Below are 18,404 nucleotides of genomic sequence, written 5' to 3' on the forward strand. Positions count from 1 at the left end.
GTCCTGTCATTTCCTGAGTACCTCCCACAGATGGTGACCACCACATGCCTGGGTAACCCATTCCAATTATTAACAACTTTCCTGTGAAGCAATTCTTCCTGATGTCCAGCCTGAAAATCCCCTGGCACTGCTTAAGGCCATTTCCTTTTGTCCTTTTGCTAGTTGTCTTTATTCTAGAAATAAGAAGGGGAAATTTCTTCTCTACAATTCTGTAACTTGGAGGTCTTCCAAGAAAAAAAAAAAACAAACCTAGAAACCTCAAGACAAAACTCATTTGCTACTCACAAAAAGAAGGAAAAGCCTCAAGAAATCATTGTTGCTCTGATCCTAGCTTTGGATAGATCAGGGATCTTTCTAGCTGAACTACTCATTATTCTTACAAAAGTAAACATAAACACTGATGAGTGCAAACATAGACACAAATTCAGTGGTATCTGAAAATCTTGCAGCTGCTCTTACTCCCAAGTAAGTCCAAGTTTATCTGGAGAGACTAGAATTTGCTGAACTCAGAGTCCAAAAGACTGAAAAAACACCCAAGCCAGTGTTTCCTCTATCTGGAAAGTTAAGGAGCAATCAGTTTGAAAAATTACAGCTTTCTCACCTGATCTTGAAGCTGATTCTGTGAACACTTAGTGCTGAAATTAGGCACCATTGTAGGTGGTATCTTTTTAACATGATGGGATCCCTGTGTTGTAAAAATCCTTAGCATATTGGTTTAAGTATTTTTGCCTCAGGGTAATTTCAGTATCTTGCCCCTTTGTGTTCTAGTAGAAAAGTAAGTGAACAAATATACAAATATGCCATGGTAAATATGTAAAGACACTGCTTCTACTCTTACCAGAGGGATTGATCTAACTTCATTAACATACAGACATGGAAAACTTGATTGAAAAAATAATTGAAAAGGAAATTGCAAATAGCATTACACTAGAAGTCTTGTAAAAATGTTGGTTTTCCACATAACCTTTCTTTCAAAAGCATTTAATTTTTGATAATGTATAAATGTTTATATTCAATTCAAAGTTTTTCTTTTAAAAAAAGGAAGAAACGTAGTAAATTTAATTACTATCAACCCAAGTGTACTTTCAGTTCCACTCTTTTTATATTTATGAAAATTTTGGGCTCAGCTTGCATATTTCATTTATGTTTTCTCCAGTCTTTCATGGTTGACAGAGATTAATTTTAGGTAAATTAGATAGCATTAGAATGTTAGCAGCCTTAATATAAAAAAAACAAAAAAAAAAAAAAAAAACACCTGAAAACAAGTAAAAGCTTAGGGCTGACATGCTAATTGTATTCTAAGGGTAAGTAAAGAAATATTTTAGAATGAGGACGTAAATGATTCAAAAGTTGACTCAAAATTTTTCATCCTTCTTTGTAGTTTTAATTTAATGAAAATGAAATATTTAGAGTCTTGAAAATAAAAGAACAAAAGATCCTAGTACAGAAAATACTAAACAATGTAATCAGTTTTGCTCTTTTAATATTTCCCCTCTTAACCAAGAAAAAAGAAAGAAGAAAAGCCAGCAGCCTACACAGACTCCATTACAGAGAAAAATTATAAGCAACTGCAGCCTGTGAAATACTGCCAGCCACAAATTTACCATGACAATGCAGAGGAAGCTATAGTTTGAAGCCCAAGCTGTCAAATCTGAATTTGGAAGTCTCAAAATGCATAGTCAAACTTAGTGATATTAAGAAAATATTCAAGGGAGAAGGAAGGGAGGGAGGGAAGGAGGGAAGGAGGGAAGGAGGGAAGGAGGGAAGGAGGGAAGGAAGGAGGGAAGGAGGGAAGGAAGGAGGGAAGGAAGGAAGGAAGGGAGGAAGGGAGGAAGGAAGGAAGGAAGGAAGGAAAAAAAATCCAGTTTTGGTTTCAAGAGGAACAAGAAAGAAATTTAAAATTGATTTTATACCATTTGAATGTCTTAGTTTAAATATCCAGTTATTAAAAATAGCTGACCAAAGCAGGAAATTCAGAAGTATATTTTCAATCATTAAATATTAATTTTTATTTTGTTTTGCATATCATAATACTGTCTTTTAAACATTTCCTAATACTGTATTTTTAATTTAATAATCAAAAGTGAACTGAGTCTCTTCTCCCTCTAGTGCATTTGATTTGTGCCCATGTAGAGCATGGGAACCCATGAAGAGAGGCTCTAAACTCTACAGCCATATAGAAATTGGGACTGAAAGGCAGGCCTGATACCTTGCCCTTCTAATAGTTTGGTTTACTGCTAGAGCAAAGGCTTTGGACATCCTTGGTTTCCTCTCTTTCTTAAATAAGATTCTGGGAAAAACTTTTGGAATATGAAAAAACCCCTAAGCCAAAAACTTCAGAGGAAATGTTTGTTTTATACAAAACTGTTCGTGTTAAAAATAGAAACACAGTCCACACACTTGCAGAAATAACACTAGTGCAAATTGGGAAGGCAAAGTAAAACTTCTCTGTTGTCAGTATATTAACAATGTATTTCATGAAAATTTGCATCAAATAACCAACATGGAAATATTTAGCCAACTACACTTTGGCTTCTCAGAGGTCTGTGTTTGCAGGTTGCTAGAACACACCATTGTGATAGTTTGCTCTAAGCATGTCTTGTCTTGCTGCCTTCTGAGGCTCAGTAGTCATGTTTGGTTTAAGATTCCAGTAAAAGGACATCCCCACCAGCTGCTTCACTGGTTAAATTCTTTAAATACCTGCTACTTGCCTGCAACTTTGAGCTGTAGATCTCCCTGTGTTTGTGGGATAGACTGAGAAGTCCTCTCACAGCTCTTTTCTCTCATTTCTTATTCCAGAGGGTTGAGTTACTCCATTGCTAAGTTAAATGGATCACTGTCTTTAAAAATAAGCCTTTTCCCAATCCTTTTGTCATTATCAGTACTCTTCTCTGTAGTTCCTCCATCATCCTTCTTGAAGTGCAGATAATTGAATGGGACTACTTTAGCAGACATCACACCACCAGTGCCAAGCACAGATCGTTCAGCCTGTTCTCCTTCCTGACACATCCATTTCTGTGCACCCTGTGTCACAGCAGCTCTTTGGGCCACTGCACCATACCAGGTTAATTTTCTTCCAACCTTAGCATCACATATATGAGTTTCTTCAGAATCCTTTCCCCCTCTATTCACTGTTCCCCAAAAATGTCAGCTTACATCTAGAAATGATGCAGCGTACCTTGTATGCTCCAATAGCCTTAGAGATTGTGTAAGGAAAAACTATTTTAGATTTCTTGAACCAAAAATTTTTGCATTTGGCAAGGAAAGCAATCCATATGTCTTACATTTTACAACAGTGAATCATGCTTTAAATCCTGAGTAATCCCAGTGAATTAAGTGAAACCTTTTAAAGTGTAAAATATTATACAATGCAATGTCAATATAAACAGGGAACTGTCACAGATGCATTTACACCACTCAGTCTAAAACAGGAGTGCACTTCTGAAACTAATCTCCTGACCTTCTCCCCGTGCTGAGCTTTGGGACACAGATCAGAGCAGTTTCTGAGCATGAGAAATGCTTTCCCCTTGGGTGAAACTCACCCAGCCAGGATGTCCAAGGTGCTCCAGTCAGGCAGCCTGCAGGAGCAGCCCCAGCAGGCACCTGGATGCTGATGTTGGTGCAATGCAGACACTTGGTCCTTACACTCCTGTTTCATCCTCTCCACCTGCCCACAGACATGTCTGTGTCTTGTGTGCTCCTCTGCATGCATCCCTCATGAGAAGCATTGGGCTGTTCCCTCTGCCCTTTGTCCTGACAAAGTCCCCACTGGGAACTAAAGACCAGTATTAACAAGAATTCTTCAGGAATATTAGGCCTCCCCAAGGATAGACTCCTGGTTCCCACTCTGAGAAGTGTCAGGCACCTGCCATCAGGCACCTGCTCCTGCTGCTGGCCTTAGAGAGTAAGATAATCCTCAGAGGACCAGGGGAGACATCTGACAGCACCCTCACAACACTCAGGATTCATGCACCTCCAGAAAACTCAGAAGCTAGGGGTGAAGATGCACAGTTAACATCTCTCACATCCACAGCACAATTTCCTGCTAAGTCTGGCTTCTCTGCAGGAGAACTGATCCTGTTCACTCTCTAGGTGTTTCACTTTCTTGCAGCCACCTCCAAGGTAGAACTGCTTTTTCTTCTAAAATCTTTCATGGGAGGAAAAAAGGTTTGAAATAATAAACTGTCCCAGACATTAATTCAGCACAGCTGGGGCCATGCAACACTGCATGGATGAGGAAAGACAAGAAAAGAGATGATCACCCCTCTATTCTTTCTATTCCAGACTGGCAGGAGGCCAAACTGTCTCTAAGAGTAAATTAGAGCAACATAAAAAATCTCTGTTCCATCTGAGGATCCTAAGGGACCCATACTGCTAGCTCAGCCCTTCGTGTCAGCCCACTAAATAGACCAGAGGAGTGTAGATTACATACATCATAATTTTTGATTTATTTTACCTTAAGTAATAACAAGAACGTGTTCAACATACTAAAGAATCTTTTATATATAGTAGATAGGAGTGTTGCCCTAACTTATGTAGATTTTTGGAAAAATCACCAAAATTTGTTCTCATGATCTTGTAGAAGGAAGCAAAAACAGTCAGTGTGATGCCTACCTAATACACAGTGTCCCTGGGCAGCAGATGTGCATTGGCTGTATAATGGCATGGGGTAGGAACTATGAATAGTGCATTCCTCTTTGCAACCTCTGCAGCAGAGAAACAGCATCAAAATTCTTATCAGAGGTTACTAGATTAGATTGAATTCCTGTTAAAGCCTGAGGAATCTAAATCTTCACATCTCAAAATGGTGGATGAAAAATGTTCACTAGAATGTGCAGGTATTACAGGCCACATGAATCAAACCACAGAGAGAAACAGGACAGAAAAATGATCAGACCATGCTTTCTTTGCAAAATCAAAAAAAATCTGACAGTTATGTCTTCCAGAAACTTTGAAACAAGGTCTTTCACTTTACTTTTTTATTTCTGATACTGTTGTTTTACTTGAGAGGCCTACTTGCACAAGTGGTTATGAATTAAGCAAAATCTTTCAGTCTAATCCAAAATATAACAGTAAAGTAATATGTGAAGAAAAAACCCAAACAGCTATGGTCTCAATTCCTGAAAATATCTTAGTCAATCAGAATTTTCTTCTAAAATTGAAACTCTTGGTATTAACAAGCGAGTAAATGAGAAAATGCTTTTTGATGCTACAAAGCAGTTGCTCACATGAGTGATTCCATCAGAACATTTACCTGAAGAATATCAAATACTGTAAAGATGCTCACAAAACAGAAGTCAAAGCTTGCTGCTACAGAAGTGCTAAATAGTAATAAAAATGTGTTAAAAGTCTTTACTTTCCCACCACAAACAGTTTGGCAGGACACATCACAATAGAAAAGTGAGGGATTTAACATATTTGTAAGTGTAACAGAGCAAGAGGATTACATGCCACATTTCCATGTATAGTATATACATGGAAACTGCAACATGAGAATAGCATAGTGCCCTTCTGTCCCAATAGTCTGGGGATATCTATTAAAGTTCAGTTTTCACTATTGTATCAAAAGTTTGCCTATGAAATTGTCTTAAAAATTTAATTAGGAGATAATTTATTTTTTTCAGTCCATAACAGGGGTAAATAATTAATCTGCATTTCAGGGTGGGTTTTTGGTTGGGTTTTTTTGGGTTTTTGTTTTGTTTTTTTGGGGGGTTTTTAATTGTTGTTTTTTGGGGTTTTTTTTTTGGGGGGGGGTAAGAATTATTTAACTAAAGTAATATAAAAGAAGAAGCAATCATTTATTTTTTAATTATTCACTTTTCCAAGAGAACTTACTTTTATTTAGAGAATGGAAAACATGGGGAGAGGGGAAAACATAGAAACAGTTACCAACACAATACAAGATGATAAAGCACTAGAAAAATAACAATGGGTTTCATCTCGTAAAATACAAAATATTTTGCCTTATGATCCCATTATCTCCCCAGTAGGGCAGCCCTGCTGGCCCTTGACTTTGATTGTGTCAGGTTAGAGTTTCCATTTTAATGAGGGTAGGAAACCTCAGCTCTGTCTCCGTTTGGAGCTGCAGGGCTGTGGCACTACTGCTGATCACCATCGCAGCGTCACGAGTTATGGAAAAACAAGGCTCTTAAAGAAATGGTGATTTCTTTTATATGTGGTCACTTTGGGGTCTTCTCTTGCACAAAGGCCAAAATTATTGCACTGGCCAAAGTCATGATTCACTCTTCTATCTTTTACTCTACTGTCACTTTATAGTTCAGGATTTTTTTTTTTATTTTTTTATTTTAACTGGGAAAAAACCCAAGTCTTTATCATGGGTCTGTGCAGCTCCTCTTAGCCAAACATAGCCTGAAAAAAGTGCTTTCCTTGATAACCTTCATTTGAAGTTCTGGGCAAGGATTAGGTCAGTATTTAACCCTGTCTCCCTGGGGGTGGCTGCCTGGCTTCCCGGCGTGGCCAGCACAGGGCTGCACAAACCAGGGAAGCAGGACCTGGACTGGCCACAGCATCAGCTCGGGCAGTGAGGGCAGGGGGATGCAGCCCTCCAGACCTGCCCTCTCCTGCTTGTCCTGCTCCCTGCAGGACTGGCTTGAACTCCGCCAGGAACCGGCGGGGGACACGGACGGGACCTACACAGCGGGGACAGCGCCATCGCTGTGCCAGGGCGCACAAGGAGAGCCCCAGCTTCCATCCTCACCTTGGGATCTCTGCAGGGTTCCGCTTAGGACCCTTTTCTGATGAGTTCACCTCGTTTGTAAGCCCACAGCACTGCAAAAGCAAGCAAGCAAACAAAAAAAAGCACAGGAGCTAAAAATTCTGGCCCATCTCGCCACGAATCTGGAGAGTGTTTTCTGTTTGTTTACATTGCAGAGTAATAAAAACGTAATGTAGGTTTTGCATTTGGAGAAAAATAAGGGAATGGGAGCTTGCTTAGGAAGGGAGACACGTGTCTGCCTGTCTGTCTGAGCGCAGATGGCCTCGCACTGCAGTCTCGAGGCTCTGAATATGAAAATGAATCACAGCAGCCCGCAACATTTCCCAGTGTTTCCAGAGTTCTGCTTTCAACGCGTATATGGCTACAATGAATGTAGCCATGATCTTTGTTGTCCTGGCTTGGGTGATGTCATATTTTTCCATCAGGATACTGGGTGACAGCACATTTGTAGGCTTTGGGCTAAATGTATAACGAGCATGAAATTCCCTTTAATGTCAAAGCAAGACCAAAAGAGAAAAAAATAGTGGAAAGGTCATATGGAAAAAACCTCCAATAATAAATATGACTTTTGGGGCCGCGCGAGGCTGGCTGTCACCGGGATGAGCCCACCGAGGCAGACAACCCGGCAACATCCCGATAATCTTATTATTTGCATGACATTAGCCATGAGGCGGGGGAGGGAGGCCGCCGAGAGCACCCCGGCGGAGCGGAGCGGGGCGCGGTGCAGTGCGCAGCTACTCGCGGCGGTGCGGTAGCGGCGCGCGGGGCCCTGCGGAGCGCGGTAATGATGTCAACTTGTTATTTACTTTCCAGCCCCGGTGACGGCGCAGCGCGAAAGGAGAATCAATCAGCCGCCGGGTGACCCGCCAAGCGCAAAAAAGCGGGAGCCGGGCGGGGGAGGGGAAGCACATGGAGCCGCGTTGCATCATCCGCCCGGGGGTGGGGGGGACACGGCCGGGACACGGCGACGCGCGTGGGACGGGCGCGCTGCAGGCTGCGGAGTGGCAGCGCTGCCGCCCGCGGGTGTCGCGCCCCGGCCCGATGCAATAAAGCCCGTTTGTGCTGACTCACAGCCCGCCCGGCCCCCGCGCCCCGGGGCGCTGACTGGGCACCGTCGCCCGCTCGGGCCGGGCAGCGGTGGCGGCGCGGGGAGCGCTCCCGCAGCGCCGCCCGTGCTGTCCGGCCGCGCCAGGGCGCGGGGCCAGCGGGCGCGTCCCGAGCGCGCCCCGGTGCGCTGCGCGGGCAGCCCGAGCCGGGCCGAGCGCGCGGGCACTGGGGCGGCCGCGGCACCGCGCGACCCCGCGCGCCGGGGAGAGCGGCGGTGCCCGGCGGGCGGGGGAGGGGCGGGCAGCACTGCCCTCGGTGTGTGCCGGGCTCGTCACCGGGTTTCACTTGCGGGGGGGGGGTGTCAAAGCACAACATAACCACAGGCGGGGCGAGGGCTGGCGGCACCCCGGGGCATCCCCGGGGGCGTTGGCGGCGGCGCCTCCTCGAGTTGCGCGTCCCGGCGCGCGGGCCCGCCGCAGGTGGGGGAGGGCGCGGCCGGTTCGCCCCCCGCCCGCCCCGGCGCTCCCGGTGCGCCCCCTCCCCCGCCGTCCCCTCCCTCGCTCCCGCCCGGTGGCGGCGGCCCCGGGCGCGGCTGTGGCTCCCCCTCGGCGCTGCTCCCGCCGCCGCCGCGCGTCCGCACCGGCCCCGCCAGCCCCCCCTCACCGCCATTCCGCCCCAAAACTTTCCGTTTCCCCCATCCCACTCTCCGGGACTTCCTTGTGCCGCCCGTGCGCGCGGAGAGGGGGGGGGAGGAGGCGTGTGCGGCGGCGGCGAGGGGGGATTCGCAGCCTCCTGGCAGGCTGGCCGGGACCCCGGGGGAAGAGGAGTTGCACCATGCGCGGCAAGTGAGGGAAAGTCTCCGCCAGCAGCAGCGCCGCCGCCCCCCGCAGAAGTTGGGGCTCTCCCCGCCCGCGGGAGCGGGAGCTGTGCCTTTAACGCCCGCTGCGCCGCGAGGTGAGTTCCCGAGGCGGATTATTCATCCCGGGGACCCTGTTGTGGTTTCTTTCCCCCCCCCCCCCGTTTTTTTTTTTTCCTTTTTATTTTTTTAATTTATTTTTAAATTTCCCCTTTTCTTAGGCTTGTCCTTCCCGGCGCAGCCCCCCGAGCCCAGCCCAGCCCGGGGCCCGCTGTCCCCCGCGTCCCCTCTGCAGCCTGACCCGCCCGGGGGGGAGGGGGTCGCTCAACCGCCGCTTGTTATGACGAAGTTTTTTGAACCCGAACGTTTTGGGGTCGGCTCGGGGGTTTTGGGGTGTTTTCTTTGGGCCGAGGGGATGTGTGTGTGTGGGGCTGCCGTGCCCCTGGCCGGTGTTTTGCAGCTGCCCCCGGGCAGAGCGACCCCGGGGCGTGGGGGAGGGGAGCGGGTCAGTTTCTCCCTACTTCTCAGACAGTATTTTAATGTATGGGGGATTTATTAAAAAAATTTTAAAAAATGCTCGGGGAGGGGGGGGAAAGAAATGCGAGGCATTCACGCTCCAGTGTGGAGTTTGCAGAGCCCGTGTGGGGGAGGGGATCCCATTCATCGCCAGGGCTTGAATCAGCAGCGGGCGGAGGGGCCGGTCGCTCCCCTCCATCGAAGTTTACTTCCAAGTAGGTAAACAAGTTGGCTGCTCGCCCCCGGCCCGTGCCCAGCCGGAGCCGCGCTGCCCCGGCCCCGCTCGCAGCGCCGCCGGGGGCCGGGGTGCGGGCAGCCCCTCAGGCCGCGGGCCCCGACCTGTTGCTCGGCCCGGGCGGCGGGCGGGCCCGGCCCCGCCGCTGTCACCCGCCGGGCCCCCATTTTGTGCTGCGCCTTCGGTCTCGGCGGTGGGGCCGGTACCTGGGCTCGGTGCGCGGCCGAATATTGGTGCGGTGTGATGTACAGCGAATGACCCTTGACCTATTTAATGATATGTTGTTGCGTTCTCGGGCGGGCATCCTTGCACGGCGCAACTGGGGGCAAAAACACCAAGCCACACCCTAAAAGTTGGGCTCGCATATTAATTCCTCAAAGTCGGCGTTTAGACGGAATAAAGGCTCCCCTTTATGTGTTGCCTTAACATGCCTCCTTGGTGTTGTGCACCAGGATTCGTCGGCACGGCGTTTCTCGCTCCTGACGCGCTCCCCGAGTGTGGATGTGAGCGCTGGGGGAGGGGAGCCGGGCTGCTCGGCGGGCTCACCCACCGCCTCCTCCCAAACAGCGAAATACCGCACCACGGTGCTGCAAAACGTGAAATAGTCCATTGAAAGGACTGGGGATTTGAAATAAAATGGAGTGTAAAATTAAAATTTCAAGACTAGTGTTTTAGGCTAATAGTATGAAAGTGAACATATTGTACCAGAGGGAGATCTGATTGTAGGTAATAAATACAAGGTCTTTATTGTTGACAAATATATCTTTCCTCCTTGTCCCATTTATTGGTGGTCTTTTAACCAAAGGATGTATAAGGTTTAACATCATATAGCTTGCGTGCCATGTGACTGCACGTACTGGATTTAGGCCTCTCCCTGTCCTGCAGTCAGTGTTCTGTCATGTACAGAGACATTGGGTAGGCTTTAAATTAAATATATCTATTCTGTGATAGCAGATGTTGTTGGCAAAGAGAGCCAGATTTGCCCTAGTGTGTGTTTTGGCGTTGTTGTTTTTTTTTTTTTTGTTAGGCTTTTTTTAAAAACAATTACAGATAATAATTGCAACATCTCAACGACAGCAATAGTAAAACAGGGAAGCTTTCCCACAGAAGATTTGTAGAGGGGGTGGGAGGAAAAAGGAAAGCAAGAGGGGGAGGATGCTATCACATTAAAAATGCGTTAAACCTTTCTTTATGTGCTGTATGTAATAATGGTAAAAACAGTGGAGATTTGAGCACAGCTGCTGTAGTTGTCTCGGTGTTTAACACCTTCAGTGAGCTGTGCAATAACCGGGGGCAGGGCAGCCCCGAATGTACTGACTGGGGAGTGAGAGGCTGCAGAGCAGGGAAGGGACCCGGGGGTGCTGGTCAATGGCAAGTGGAACATGAGCCAGGAGAGCCAACCCTGTCCTGGGGGCATCAGGCACAGCATGGGCAGCTGGGCAAGGGAGGGGATTGTCCTGCTCTGCTCTGAGCTGGGGCAGCCTCACCTCCAGGGCTGGGGACAGCTCTGGGTGTCACAATAGAAGGAAGGCATTGAACTATTAGAGAGTGTCCAAAGGAGGACCATGAAGGCGTGAAGGGCCTTGAGAGGAAGGAGTATGGGGAATGGGTGAAGTCCCTTGGCTTGTTCAGATTAAAGGAGACTGAGGGGAGACCTTATTGCAGTCTGCAGCTTCCTCATGAGGAGAAGCAGAGGGGCAGGCACTCTGTGGTGACCATGGCAGGACCTGAGGAAATGGCCTGAAGCTGTGTGTGGGCAAGTTTAGGTTGGATGTTGAGAAAAGGCTTAGAGAGTGGTTGGGCACTGGAACAGGCTCCCCAAGAAAGTGGTCACAGCGCCAAGCTTGATGGAGTTGAAGAAGCATTTGTACAATGCTCTCAGGCACATGGTGCAATTCTTGGGGTGTCCTGTGCAGGGACAGGAGTTGGACTTGATGATCCTTGTGGGCCCCTTCCAACTCAGTATATTCTATGATTTTAAGGTTGTTTTTTTTTCTTCTCCCTAAGATGAAAAGGAGTGTCTCAGAAGCAAAGAGAATTAAAAATTACACATACTTGTAAACACTGGCAACTGCACAACTCTCCAGGTCTCTTAGAATGTAAAAAAGCCCTCTGCAGATAAGTTGTCATCTGAATACATCCTCTGCCCTTCCCCCACCCGAGTAAGATGACTCCACTGTTCTCTTCTATGTCACTGCTGTAAGTTATGCTACTGCCTTTTTTATTTTTTTTAATGATTGCAAATATTCTTCACAAGAAGCATCTAAAAAGGAAGAATAAGTTAAATCATTGCAACGGAAGGGGCAATTGTCAGATTGCCCTGAATTGTCAGATTTCTGCTCTATCAGTTTGCCCAGTTTTCATCAAATCATAGAATATGCTGAGTTACAAGGGACCCACCAGAACTGAGTCCAACTCCTGGCCCTGTGCAGGACAGTGCCAAGATTCCCACTATGTTATCAGGCTTGGTGCTGGGATCTCTTCCCCAGGGCAGCTGTTCCAGTGCCCAGCCACTCTTGGGGTGAAAAACATTTGCCTGGTATCTAACCTAAACATCCCCTGATTCAGTTTCATGCTGTTTTGGTCCTGTCATTGATTGTCAGATGGGCTTTTCTCATCTTTGTGATGACAGGGACCAGAATCAGACGTGCTGTCCACTTGATATGTCTGATGTGCCATGGCTCCTGGAAGAGCTTCCTGAATGGAGTGTCCTCCTCTGGCAGCAGCAGCTGTTAAAGGCTTGTCATCCTTTTGCTTGGAAGGAGTAGAGAAGAATGTCTCCAAGTGTGGATGGGATCTTATTTCTCAGTAGCTAAGTCAGCAGTGTGATCCGCTTAGGATTTAGCGATGTGCTCAGTTTGGTTCATTGTGGACATGAGGCTGGAAAAGCCATCCCAGGTTTTAGATTTAGGTTGCTGCAGGTAGCAGGGTCAGTGCACGCTTCAGTGCTGCTAGCCCTTGCTCTTTGCTGCTGCTAGCAGTCCAGAGCTAGATTTCATGTTGTATTAAACAAAAACCAACCCTGGACTCCCACAATGCTATTTGAATTTTAGTAGTGCCAAGGGGCCTCCGTTCAAATCAGGATTTGGGGGAATATTGTAGATGGTGGTTCTCGCCCTAAACAGGTTGTAATGTAAGTGAGGGAGACAAAAAACCAGGAGGGTAAATGCTGGAAAAAACTGACTCAGGGGAACAGCAGCTGATTGTGGCACCTTATCTGCAAGACCACGGTGTGATCTCAGCTGGTAGGAGAGAGGAGAGTTGTTAACACCTGGCAGCACTGCTGCTGGTAAATCTGTCTGCTCTGCCCAAAGACAGGTGGGCATCATAACATGATCCATATCCTGGATTTGCTTTACTACTGCTCTTTTAATTCCTAGTACTTTAGATTACGTACATCAGCCTGCCTTTAAAGTGTTCCAGGTTTTGTAACTCTTGGGACAGCTTCTTTTTTTCATAATCTTCATTATGAGGCAAGATGGAAGTAATTTTGTAAACTCTTTTTTCAGCTGCTAAATTAAACCTCCACTCCCTCTTCCCCTCCCTCATCTTGCCTATTTTTAGTTAGGAGGAAATAGCTGACCTCTTTACAGCAAGAGCCCAGACCCCCTGGGTGCCATTTATAGGTTTCTACCAAATGGCCTACTTGGACAAGTTGGTTGAAATTAAACAAAAACATTGGAACTACGGCTGTACATGGAATAGCCTTCCTGTCAGTACAAAATCTGTCATTTTAATGGTACTGAAACAAGCATACAAAGGTGAAAAATAGTGTTTAGGTTATTTTTCTTCAGTGTTCAAGAGAATATTTTAAAGGCTTTTTTTGTTGTTGTTGAGCTCTGATCATTAGTATAATTTTGTTTAAGGATGATAGTGTTTTGTTTTAGTCACAGGAAGTTCCCTGAAGTTAGGGCTATGTAAAAGCTAGGAGCAGTTAAAGAAGGGTGTTCATTTAGAAAACGTCATCGGTTCTTACCAGTTGTCTTCTTGTGTAGAGATTTTGTCCTAGACAGGGATTTATAAATTATAGTTATTAATATTTAGTAATTCTGTAGAAATATAAATTTGCATCTACTAGCTTTACTGAAAGCAAGTTTAACTCCAGGATGGGCATATGAGTTTTTGAGGTAAAGGTACATGGGCCTTTTACGCTGCTGTTCTTGAACCACTTTTCCTATGCATATTTGTATTTATTTTAAGTGATACTAAAAATACTGGCCTGTAGCAGTAGTTATTGCATTTCTTCTTTTGTTGTTTGGGAAGAGAAGAATATATTGCCTCTGTTATCTTCTGTTGAGGTCCCAGCCACCAGTCCCTTTCTATACTTTGGGTTATGATCATGACTGCAGCTTGGGGTTGGGTGCATCTGATGATGAGGCTTTCATCTTTATAATCCTGTCCAGTTTATGCAACTAAAGGGGCATTGTGATGTTTAACCCAATTTCTTGGGTACCTCTGTTGTTACTATGAGCAATTAATTTGTGTCTTGTTTAAACTGGAGTGCTTGTAAAAAGTCATAATTTTGTGTGAAGTTACAATGTAAATTTCCTCCAAGAACCCTGTGGTGTTCATGCAGTACAAAATCATGATGATAGGACTGTAGTATGAAGAAATAATTATTTTAATATTTTAGCTAAGTGCATTGCATAACTACATTTTGGCTTGGATGTTGAGCCTTAGTCATTTGCTAGGCAAGTTACACAGCCCACTGAACATGTGGACAAACAGTGCCTCAATGCTTAGATGGCATGATTTAGAGCCTGTTTCTGAGCAGATGAGTGGTACTAATAATGTCTAATAATTCTCTGTATATGCTCATCAAAATACTCTCATCTCATTAAGTAGTGAGTTTTATTGACCCTTTGGTATTGCAAAGTGAAACAAAGCTTTTTAAAGACCGGTGTTCTCCATTAGTATGTAACAGTTGCTCTGTACATCAGTGCCATTCAAAGTGTGATTGCATTTACTGACCCAAGTTTCATTTAGGCTGCTAATTCTTAGTTACAGTTTAACCTCTTACCACTGTGTAGCGGTGTTAGAATGCATTCTGTTAAAGTCATAACTTTATTAAATGGAAAAGTATAGTAACATTAATTATGATTTAATGTTTGGTCTTTTCCCCTTATTGAAAGGCAGCCTTTTCATACCTGCAATAAATTACCCATAGAGCAAAAAAGCAACATTTTTCCCTTAGACATTTAAATTACTTGGAAAATATGCTTTGACATTGTCTTCAAGAAAACAAAGAGGATTTTACTTCGGTGGATAGATTCCTTTTGTCATTCTGCAGCATAATGCATTTATTGTACTCCTTTCTGAAGGCAGCAAACTGCCCTGGATGTACAGTGACAAACTTTGGCTTTGCTACATTTTGCTGTATAGCACCATCAGCTCTTCATTAATCCTCTGCCATTGAATGAAAACTCTGCAGAATATTTTCTAGTTCAAGAGTGAAGCCAACTATTTATATTTTCAAATCAAATAGTCTTGTTACAGAGGCCCTGCTGAAAGCCATCAGTTGCATTGTTGTGACTAACTTGTATACAGTGTTGTTGTGTTTTATGCTTAGAAGTGTCCACTGCTGAGTTTGTGCTGATCTGAACACAACCCCATAGCCTACAGCAAAATAATTGGAAAGATGTTCTTCCAAAAGAGTTGACCTTCACAATGTGTAGTTAATAAATGCATGAGATTTTTGTAAAGTGAAGTAAAAATATGGGGTTTTTTGGTTGGTTTTTTTTTTGTAGGGTTTTTTTGGTTTTTTTTTTGGTTTTTTTTTTTTTTTGGTTAACTCGTGTGTTGGTAATAGAATGAGGAATTGTTATAACAACAATATAGTTTCAGTGTCATTTAGCAGCTACAAGTTGCTGGTCACTGTATCAATGGATTTAGTCTGGTTGCTACTGACAGAGGATATGTGTGTGTCCAGAAACCCATTAGTATTTAGACTTGTGTTAGCATATAGTCTCAATTGGGATTGTAGAACAGGAATCAGTTTCACAAATACTGTTTAAAATGAACCACACTAATTGGCGTGTGTGAGTGCATGCAAATGCTTGTATATACACGTACATGGATATAGCCTTAAGGTTGTCCAAAAAGTAGTTTTAGAGAAAAAAGGTGTAATCCTGATGTTGGAAAGTGGTGCCAGCATGCAGTGGCTTGACTCTCACACCCTGAACTGGGATGTGCTCAGGTCAGCAGCACCTGAGGTGTTGCAGAGCCAGTGAAATGACTGTAGGCTGGGCCAGGCTGGATGTCAGGTTTTGGAAGGCAGAGGTGCAGCACCCTTTAATTACTGCCTGTTGAGATGTGGCGAGGTCAGGAGTGCATCCTGTGCTTGTACATCTGGCTGAGCCTGGTGAGACCAGGAGGCGACAGCTGGGGCTGGAACATGCATTCAAACATCAGAATTACATTATCTTCATCTTCTCCCTTTTTTTTTTTTTTTTTTTTTTTTTTTTTTTTTTTTTTTTTTTTTTTTTTTTATGGTTTTTGGTCGCTCTTAGAAGTGAAATTTAAACCCTGATCTTGACAGAGAGATTGAGGCAAAATTGCCCTCCTGCATAGTGTTCTCCACAGATAGGGCTGAGCTTTGCTGACGAGTTAGGACTGGGAATCCAAGCACAGACAGTGCCAGTTCATATTGTGGGGATTAGTTTCCAAGGATATTTATCTGTTGCTTTTTACAGTCACAAAACAAACTTAACCCTTTTCATGCCTATTTTCCATGCACATACATCAGTTAGACCTCTAAGAATTTGGGTATAGAATTGGTTGAAACACATGCATTGTTTTCTAGGTACTTCAGGAGGTATTGGCACTGCTGCTGAATATGCAGACTCAAATATCGCTCCTTGTGTCTTAACTTTCCTCTTCAATTTTGCATTTAATTTGTAATTTTTGGTGGTGTGTTCATTTGTTTATTTTGGTTTTTTGGGTTTTTTTTAACTTTTTGGCTTTAGTTTTGTCCTTTTTTTTAAATGTAAGAGCTTCTGTAGTTTGTGTAGCTTACTTTTAAACTAAGATACTGTGATCTGGGAGGCACAGATAAAAGGCATGCCTGAGGATTATTATAATGTGGAAAACATCTTCCTTCCTATGCCAGTTCTCAAATATTTAAAGTAAGGAGCAGAAGCAAGTACATTTTTAGTAACATTACACGGTGTTCACAAGACAGATTTTATATCATTCTGGGAAAACTATTCAAGGTTCCTTTATTTTAATTTTGACTACTACTGGGTTTGTTTGGGTTGCTGGTGTTGTAACTCAATAACAATGCTGATTTGTATTTGTAGGAATCTGGTTTTGTATTAAAAAACCCAAACACTCTCAGCTCTGATACTTCTGCTAGTATCAGTAAATGTCTTACATAATCAGTTAATTTAAATGAGCCAATTAGTTTAAAATTAGTGCATGACAGTGTATCATAAAAATTCATCCAGCTTCATTCTCACAGGATTTGATGTGCTTGGGGAAAAAAAACAAAACCCTGAAGCTGAAAGGGTGGCCCAAAATGCAATATTAGAGTGGAAGGAAAGAACCTATTTATTACATACAACTCAAATTTTCTAAACATAATGATTTCCCTCACTGCTGATGAATGAAAGTAACTTTTCTGGGAGACCACCTAGTCTGCTAGTGCTGGGTAGAGGTTAGATAAAAAGTGAAATGTGTCTTAAGCCCTCATGGGCAGTTTACAAGGAACAGGAAGATGAGTGGTAGTAGGCTACCGCAAAAGCTAGGATTTACTGTTTTTAACCTGCTGACTGTCAAGTGGACAATTGTTTTGTTTTTTGGTTTTTTTTTTTTTTGTTTGTTTGTTTGTTTGTTGTTTTTTTTGTTTTTTTTTTTTTTGTTTGGCTAAGATGACATGTCTTCAAAACACCTAATTCCTGTGCATTTCTTCAGTGTTATGATGATAGTATTTATTATATGTGGGTACTTCACAGTATGTTATCTTGTGGTTATGAGAATGGCTTTTGGTGTGTGCCTGGTATTCTAATGTTTTGCATATTTGTATGCATATGTGCCTCACCATGGATTAAATATTTTATTTTAAATTTTGCTTAGCCTAAGCAATAGATCTTCATTGTGTCTACTATGTTACCAATAGCATATATTTTCAGTTTAAAAACACTTGAAACATGGAAGGGTTCTGTGTTCTCTAATGATGACATGTTAAATGAAATGATACATTGTCAGTTTGATCATGTGCTGGCTTTGTAGATAAGATTTTTTATGCACTGCAGATATTTGTGTACATGGAGTCCAGTGTGAAAGAAATTTAATTTCCTTCTACTAAAAATAATGTCTGCATGACCTGCATCTTCTACCTGTTTAGAAAGTGCTCAGATAATTGCAGTGAATGATTTTTTTTTAGTTGTTTGCTCCTGTATTCATTTTCCCATGAGCTTTTGAAGTACAGCAAAGTTTCCTTTTTTTAAAATGTAAATTTGAATATATATATATATATATATATATATGAAAAGAAAGAAAAGATCTATTCCTTTAACAGCCCCACAAGGCATTTGGTAGGGCACACCTTTTCACTGCTGGGTAAATCATTTACATTCAACTTTTAGTGGAATGTTATCTGCCTACCATACTACAGAACTACTGTGAAGGCTTTATGAATGATTGCTTTTGAAGAATTTTAAACAGCAAAACACATTGTCAGTTTATTTTGTTGCTAGTTTATTAAAACGTGATTGTAAAGCTCTACTTACTAAAATATAATCCCATTTTTCCATGAGCTTATCCATTAGGATAGTAAAGTATCAAAAGAAAATTATGGAACAAAAAGTTTTTTCTCCCTCTCAGTGTTCAGTTTAGAGTTAGAAGTAATGATTGCTTTAATTTGTTAATCTTATAATAATCTTTAAGTTAGTTTCCTGGCTAATAGAGTTGGGTTTAGGGTATTAGTTTGCCTCAGAACAAGCCTTTGTTGTTTCTTTTTCTTCAACCTTTTTGTAATTGCTTTTAAATCTTTTTTTTAATTGCCTCCTTCCACA

The 18,404-nt window shown here is 43.5% G+C and overlaps 1 protein-coding gene across 2 annotated transcripts in view; it reads left to right on the plus strand.

The window, feature by feature from the left end:
- Positions 1-8,361: 8,361 nt before the first annotated feature.
- Positions 8,362-18,404, plus strand: part of TBL1X (transducin beta like 1 X-linked) — a 187,970-nt gene continuing 177,927 nt past the window's right edge. The window contains exon 1 of one of the 2 annotated variants that reach the window (XM_079298889.1): positions 8,362-8,737. The gene's annotated coding sequence lies outside the window, so the exon portion shown is untranslated. The remainder of the gene's footprint in view (positions 8,738-18,404) is intronic. The other variant, XM_079298890.1, reaches the window with a different exon arrangement.

The sequence above is a fragment of the Erithacus rubecula genome (genome assembly GCF_903797595.1).
Source record: "Erithacus rubecula genome assembly, chromosome: 1".
NCBI classification, from domain to species: Eukaryota; Metazoa; Chordata; class Aves; order Passeriformes; family Muscicapidae; genus Erithacus; species Erithacus rubecula.